At 36.0% G+C, this 6889-nt stretch overlaps 1 long non-coding RNA gene across 1 annotated transcript; it reads left to right on the top strand.

The window, feature by feature from the left end:
• Nucleotides 1-228: 228 nt before the first annotated feature.
• LOC141511769 (uncharacterized) lies at nucleotides 229-6687 on the top strand. The gene is made up of 4 exons (XR_012475394.1): nucleotides 229-344; nucleotides 2008-2057; nucleotides 5923-6007; nucleotides 6487-6687. It is a non-coding gene; the product is annotated as an uncharacterized LOC141511769 (long non-coding RNA).
• The last annotated feature ends 202 nt before the right edge of the window (nucleotides 6688-6889 follow it).

Below are 6889 nucleotides of genomic sequence, written 5' to 3'. Positions count from 1 at the left end.
TGTGCAGATTTCACCACCCTCTTTGTTCTGCCTCAAACCTTTTCAGGGGGCTGAAATGCATTATTACCTTGTTAAACCCCATCCAAAATCATTCCTACAGCCCCAAGCTGTTTTGATGTGGGCTGAGCATCTCACACACAAAAGAATCACTTTTGTTCCCAGACGTTCCCATTGGCTGGGCAGATTTCTCGGGCGGCCAATCAGGAGCTGGTTGTTAGGCGTCTCTGACTATTTTTAGCACACGCACACGTACATACATACATACATACATACATACACATACACAAATCTACAGATACACCCTCCGAGATCGTGCGTGGTAGGCAGGCAAGTGAGCTAAGCAGGTAGTAAAAAAACAAACAACCCCCCCCCCCAAAAAAAAACCCAGCTTTACTGTATTTTGGATAGACACCGCGTTTTTGACATTTTTCACTTTCATTTTTTTCCCCTGCCCGGTAAGATTAACGTACATTTATAATATTTTTATTTTTATTTTGGTAAACAATGAACTTTGGGAAGGAGCTGCTACATCCTGCGAGTCTGAAATGACAATTTCACCGAGAAATTGACAAGGAACTTGACATTGCGTCATTACTTTCACTTCCTGGAAGAAGGCGACCCACTTCTCTCCCGACCTCCACCTATATAATCCGCATTACCATATTCACCATAAAGAACCGATTTTCTTTTTTTCTAAAATCGCTTGAAAAATAGTTTTGCTTTGAATTCAAAAAAAAAATCACCAGCCCAGAAACCGCATTATCATATAAACAATGCAGAATTATTTTTTTCATAAAGCTATTTCCCCACCCACTCAAAGTTTTCCTTTGAATTAATTAAAAAGCCTTGTCAGCTTCTCAGCAACCAGAGGATCCCAAGCCATCAACTTTCCTGCTTGCCCTTTAAATATGTAAATAATGAAGGAAGCTGTACAAACCGGCTTGCACATGATATGTAGCAATTAAAATCATAAATATTCAACTTGCCTTTATGTATGGAGGCAAAGCATTCTTTGTAAAGTCTTCTTTCACTTTTGTAATGACTCAGGGGACACAGGCAGGATTTTTCCAAATGAAGCATGAATAGAAGCAAAGGGCAATACAGCAATACAGTAGGCAAAATGTTGACAGCTATGCAGTATAATGCAGCAGTGAAGATAGTTAAATTAGATCTAACTCAAGCCCCCAGCTCGATTTTTTCCCCCTCAAACAATCTGTAATTCAGACGATCAGGAGATGAAAGTAACTCAAGGTCTGGTTTGAGGGTTCATTTTTCTTTTTCCCCTTATGAAGGAACTGTTTTTTGAAGAAAAGGGGACCAAACAATGAAAACCAAAATGGAAACAGGGAAAATGAATGAATGAATGACTTAAAAGGATATTTTCCATCTTGCCATTTTAATCAAAATTTATTTTAAAAATATTTTCTAGAAGCTTCCTATCTTCCTCAGGAGAGGGATTACCAAGAAACGACACAATCCAAGTCTATTGTACTGTATATAGATACTTAAGGAGTAAATTCTTAATAAGTAGTTCTTAATATTAAGTTCTTAAACCCAATTTGTTTTTATTTTGTATATTTCTAGAAAGGGGCACCTCATCTTTCCCATTTTTTGAAAGCAGAGGCTGTTTTTTTTGGTTTTGATTTGTATCCTGAAGGCCTTGAATGGTGCCTGGCACAGTAAGTGCTTAATTACTGCCTCTTGGTTGATTGATTGAATGAATAAATACATGACTGGTGGATGAATTTCCAAATACTTAGAGCAAAAAAAAAAAAAGATTTACAATAAAATCTACCCTCCAGATGTGTACTATTTTGATTTTATGCAACTCTTTTAAGACTGGAAATTGCTGGGAACTCTGCATTGCTAAAGCAAATTTATTCTCTGTTTCTTTAGTGGATCAAAGATTTTAAGTATTATGAAAGTTAAGGAATATTTAAGATCATAGGATTATAGGCCTAGAACTGAAAAAGGAACCATCTAATCCACAACCCTTTCATTTTACAGATGAGGAAATCAGAGCCCAGGGCTGTTGTGACTTGCCCAAAGACAAGAAGGTAATAGGTCTTCAGGTCCAACTTTGTTTTTTGGTCTGGTCTGAGAAGCAGAGGGAAACAAAGAAAGGGTCATTGGACTGGCTCAGCCTTGAGAAGCCTTGGGCTTCACTCAAGATTCAGCCTTGCAACATAAATTACATGTGCAAACACAGGGAAGTAATTTAGTCCCATTTTCCTTACCCATGATTAAAAAAAAATGTAATTGCCACAACCAACTTTTCAGCATTGTTGTAAGCAAAGTTGCTTGTAACCTTTAAAGTCATAGAAATGAAAACTAATGTCATTTCTTGCAGAACCCTAATAGAGGTCTGAATGACACCTTCCAGAAAATCCTTGGGAGGATTCCCTGAAATATTACAGAACCCTTCCTTTTGCTTCATGTTGTGCTTAAGAGAAATGCTCTCCATGTTTCTGAGGAGGGATTTGGAACAATTAAATTACAGACAGTTTCTGAAAACGTCTCCTTTTTGTTTCCAGCAGTAAAGTCAGCACAAGCCAAGACAGGTTTTAATAGGGTAAATAAGCCAGGAGTCTCAGTCCTGTAGTTGAGCTTGGTTTAGGTGAATAGCCAGCTGCTAACAATTTAGTTTAACACTGAGGCTTAATAAGTTCAAGGTAGCTGGTAAATGGAGACCCAGCACATGTCTGTATTTGTTTGCAAGGGCCCTATTGAGGAAAAGCAGGGTATTAACCCTTTCTTTACTTCTATGGACAAAGTAGAATTTCTATGCTCTCTCTCCCCTCCCTCTTGCCCCCCTCTTGAGGCTCCTTATGTCTCCCCCTACTCGAGGCTGCACAGTAGCCCCTTGTCTACTGTTTTTTGATACTTACTCAATTTCTCTCACCTTCAATCCTAGCATTTTAGAGCTGGAAGGGTTATTAGAAATCACTCTACCTGATCCCTTTCATTCTTATAAATGAAGAAAACGAGGCATGACTTATTTCCTCTTTCCTCCATTTAGTGAACTATACAGCCCTTGAAAGGCAGTGTTTACTTGTCTTTGTTTGGTCATTCCCACTCCATGTGATTCCATGGATTTTTTTTATATGCATAAGTTTTTATTGACAAAGACATTGAAGTGATTTGCCATTTCTTTTATCAGTGTGTCTGCACTTTACTGAGGAGATGTTGAGGCAAGAGGTTAAGTGACTTACCCTGGGTCACACAACTATCTGAGGCTAGATTTGAACTCATATCTTTCTGACTCCATTCCAGGTGCTCTTTCCACTGTACCATCTAACTGCCTCATGCTTAGTTTATATGGCATAATTTTAAAGACAGGAAACTCTTAAACCCACCTCAATCTGCCATCTGTTGGCTGAACTACATAGAACTTTGGCTATAATAAGGTGGCACACAGACAGAAGGCCAGACTTGGAGTCAGGAAGACAGGAATTCAAATCCGGTTTCACTTGCCAGTTGTGTGAGCCTGGGCAAGTCACCTCACTTCATTTTGTCTGTTTCCCTACCTAAAATGAAACTTCCTAGGATTTTTATGAGGATCAAATGAGATATTTGTAAAGTCCTTAGTATAGTACACAAAATTCACAATTTATAAATGTTGGCTATTATTATTAAAAATATTTTATTGAGAAACTACTCTTGCCAGCATGTAGTCTTTTAGGGTTCATAACCCTAAACCCTAAAAGCCAAATGTCCAAACTCCAAAACTTTTCTACTACTAAAAAAGGCACAGAAACAAAACAAAAAAAATAAACAAATAAATAAATGTTTAAGTCAAGGTCATTGTCTTCCTCCAGCCTCTCATGGAGCTTCACTGGAGCTTCACATGAATGTGCGTGTGCATGGGTAGCAAACCTTAGCAGCAAATGTGCTTCCCATTTGCTTCTTACTTTGCTCTACTCAACACATCTTTTATATCACTGCTGGTGTAATCTTTCTTAGGCATGGATCTGCTCATGTAAATCCCTTTGTTTAAAAACTTTGGAAAGATTCTCTTTTCATAGAATCTGTGCTTCATTATATTACTTCTCCCTGTTTATAAGTAGCATTTACTTCATGATCTGGCCCATGTGACTTGGGTCTAGTAATCCTTTAAGCCTTAAGAATTCTCCTCTTTATGTCTATTGATTACTGACCTTCCTTTAAAAGTCCAACTTAAATGCCACCTCCTTCAGAAAGTCCTTCCTGATCCCTATGAGTTCTTTTTCAGATCACACTTTTGAAACTATCTACTATCAAATGTAATGGGACTTTCTGGATGATGGCTTAGAATCTACACGAATGATAGCTGGCATCTTGGCCAAGATTTGAGCCATGTAACAAAGTCTAAGAAATATTTTCTAAAGATTGTGATTGGTGATAGGGTTGCTACATATTTAAATAAGATCATCATTCCAAAGGAATCTAGCATCCTCTTTAAAGATACAAGCAATATAGGTAAAGATACAAGCAATGATAGTCAGGGACTGCTAAGTGTTTAAACAACCAATTCTTGAGGAGGAGGAATAAAACTACAACAGGCTTTTAAGTTTAATAGAATTATTAACATTTACTTCATCATTTTCTTAAGTTTAGACAATCAGCAAGATGATAAGTCAAATCCTAATTAGTATCATTTGCCTACTTCTGAGGTATAATTGTTCATTCTGAAAACATAAAAATCATCTCTCAGGACCTGGGAGGAACTGGAAGGAATTGGATCCAGAACACCTTTGGCAATATTGTATATTATTAATAGATAGTAATCAAGTCACGTTCCCCCAAACATCTATAGGTTGTTCCCCCAGATTAAAAATATTGTACAATTCTTGAACCTATAAAAGTCCATTTTAATATTGTTCACATTAAGCATTTATATATATATATATTTATAATATACCTTTATAAGACTATAAAATATACTGCTCACTATATAATATATTCACATATTGCTTAATGTGAACAATAAATAGGTAACTATCTCCATATCTATCTATCTATCTATCTATCTATCTATCTATCTATCTATCTATCTATCTATATATCTATCTATCTTGTGTTGTTTCCATTTCTATTATCTCTGTGATCACAGGCCACTTTGCTATTCTAGCCTCAGTTACCTTTTTTATAAAATGGATATATTAATCTGTGATCTGTTTACCTCCTACATTTATTTGGAAGGGAATATTTTATCAAGCTTGAAACTCTATTAATAAGTTGCTACTGCTTCTATTTGAGATCTTTGTGATAATGCTGTTTACTGATTATATTTTGCTGATATATATATATATATGTATGTATATACCATATCTCAGGACGCTATGGGATCACTTAATGAAATGCATAGGTATTTAAAAGGAGATAAGCTGAACCAGTTAACCTGAACAAACAATATAGCTAAAAACCAAAATAAGCCAAATTATGACATGCAATTTGGCATTAACTTGGAATATCTTGGGTTATATGTAATAGATACTGCAAAAAGTTTATGAGCTGAGGATAGGAATGAAAGAAGAAGAGTTGGAATGAACAGATCTGAGAAATTGTGCAGAATTTTTTGTGACACCAATCTTTTCTCTTTCACCAAAGTCTGTTTTGTAATACCACTATTCTCCTGCAATCTGATTGTGAATTATGCCAACAATAAGATTTTAGAGGCATTAAAATTGATTATAACCTAAAGGTAAATTAAAAGTGACATGATGAGTATATAGATACTGCAACATTTTAGAAAATGGCAACATTTTAAAAATATCATAATAGGCAAAATCAAGGGTGTATATGATTTGGAAAAATCTGATTTTGTAGAGGGAGATTATGAAGCCTGAAATAGAAATTCTAATTGTTGTCCTGGCATCTTAAAGTATTAAAAGAACCAACAAAACAATTCTTGCATGTTGAATGACATCATTATATCTACAGATGAACTCGGACCAGAATTATAAAAGATAAAGAGACAGAAATGGTTGCAAGATGCACTGTTGGGTGCCACACCACTCCTTCAAAAGTAAGTCAGTAATTCATCTTCCATTTCTTCTTCCTGGTCAGGCATTTTATAATATAACCAGATAATATCATTATTCCTTCTCTTTCATCTGTTTGGCTTACTTTCCCCCAAGTTCATGAATTCCACATAAGTATATGTTTTCTCGGGGAAGGCTGGGTGGTGTACCTGGAGTAAAGAAGTTCTGTGTTAAAATCTGGCCTCATTTACTAACAGCATGAACCTGAGCAAGTCACTTAACCCCTATTGGTCTCAGTTCCTCATCTATAAAATGGGGACACACTGGAGAAGGAAATGGTAAACCCTCCAATATCATTGCTAAGAAAGCTCCATGAAATTTGTCAGATAATCGAATACAACTGAAAAAAAACAACAAAAATATTTTTTCTCAGCATATTATATTATAAATTGATCATATGATAATTATGACTAACATTTCCTTTCTTTCTTTTATGCCCACTCCCTTCATTTTATGGATGAAGATATTGAGATCCACTGAGGCAAAATGGATTGTCTGAAGATGCATAAGAAGAAAATGCAAGGACTGGGCTTTGAATTCAGATCATATGGATTCAAATGTAGAACCCCTTTTCTCACTATACTATGTTCAAAGTGATAGAGAGCTCAGGCTTAAAAAGTTGCTTATATCTACAATAAATCTGAGCTTGGAAGAAAGCTCTCCATATAGCCACATGAGTTTCTTTAAATACCTCTCACCTTTTTCTTGACATTGGGGTAATTTATGATTATATAGTCACAATTTCATCCTGACCAAACCCACCAAGGTGATTGGATGAATGGTTTTTGTCACACATACTAGCACCCCAAACCCCATAGATATTCCCAGGTACTATGTAAAACAAATCTCAGCATTGCCTTTGACCA

This window comes from Macrotis lagotis, chromosome 2 (genome assembly GCF_037893015.1).
Source record: "Macrotis lagotis isolate mMagLag1 chromosome 2, bilby.v1.9.chrom.fasta, whole genome shotgun sequence".
Classification (NCBI taxonomy): domain Eukaryota; kingdom Metazoa; phylum Chordata; class Mammalia; order Peramelemorphia; family Peramelidae; genus Macrotis; species Macrotis lagotis.
Note: the sequence above shows the minus strand (reverse complement) of the source record. Positions and strands in the feature narration are given on the sequence as shown.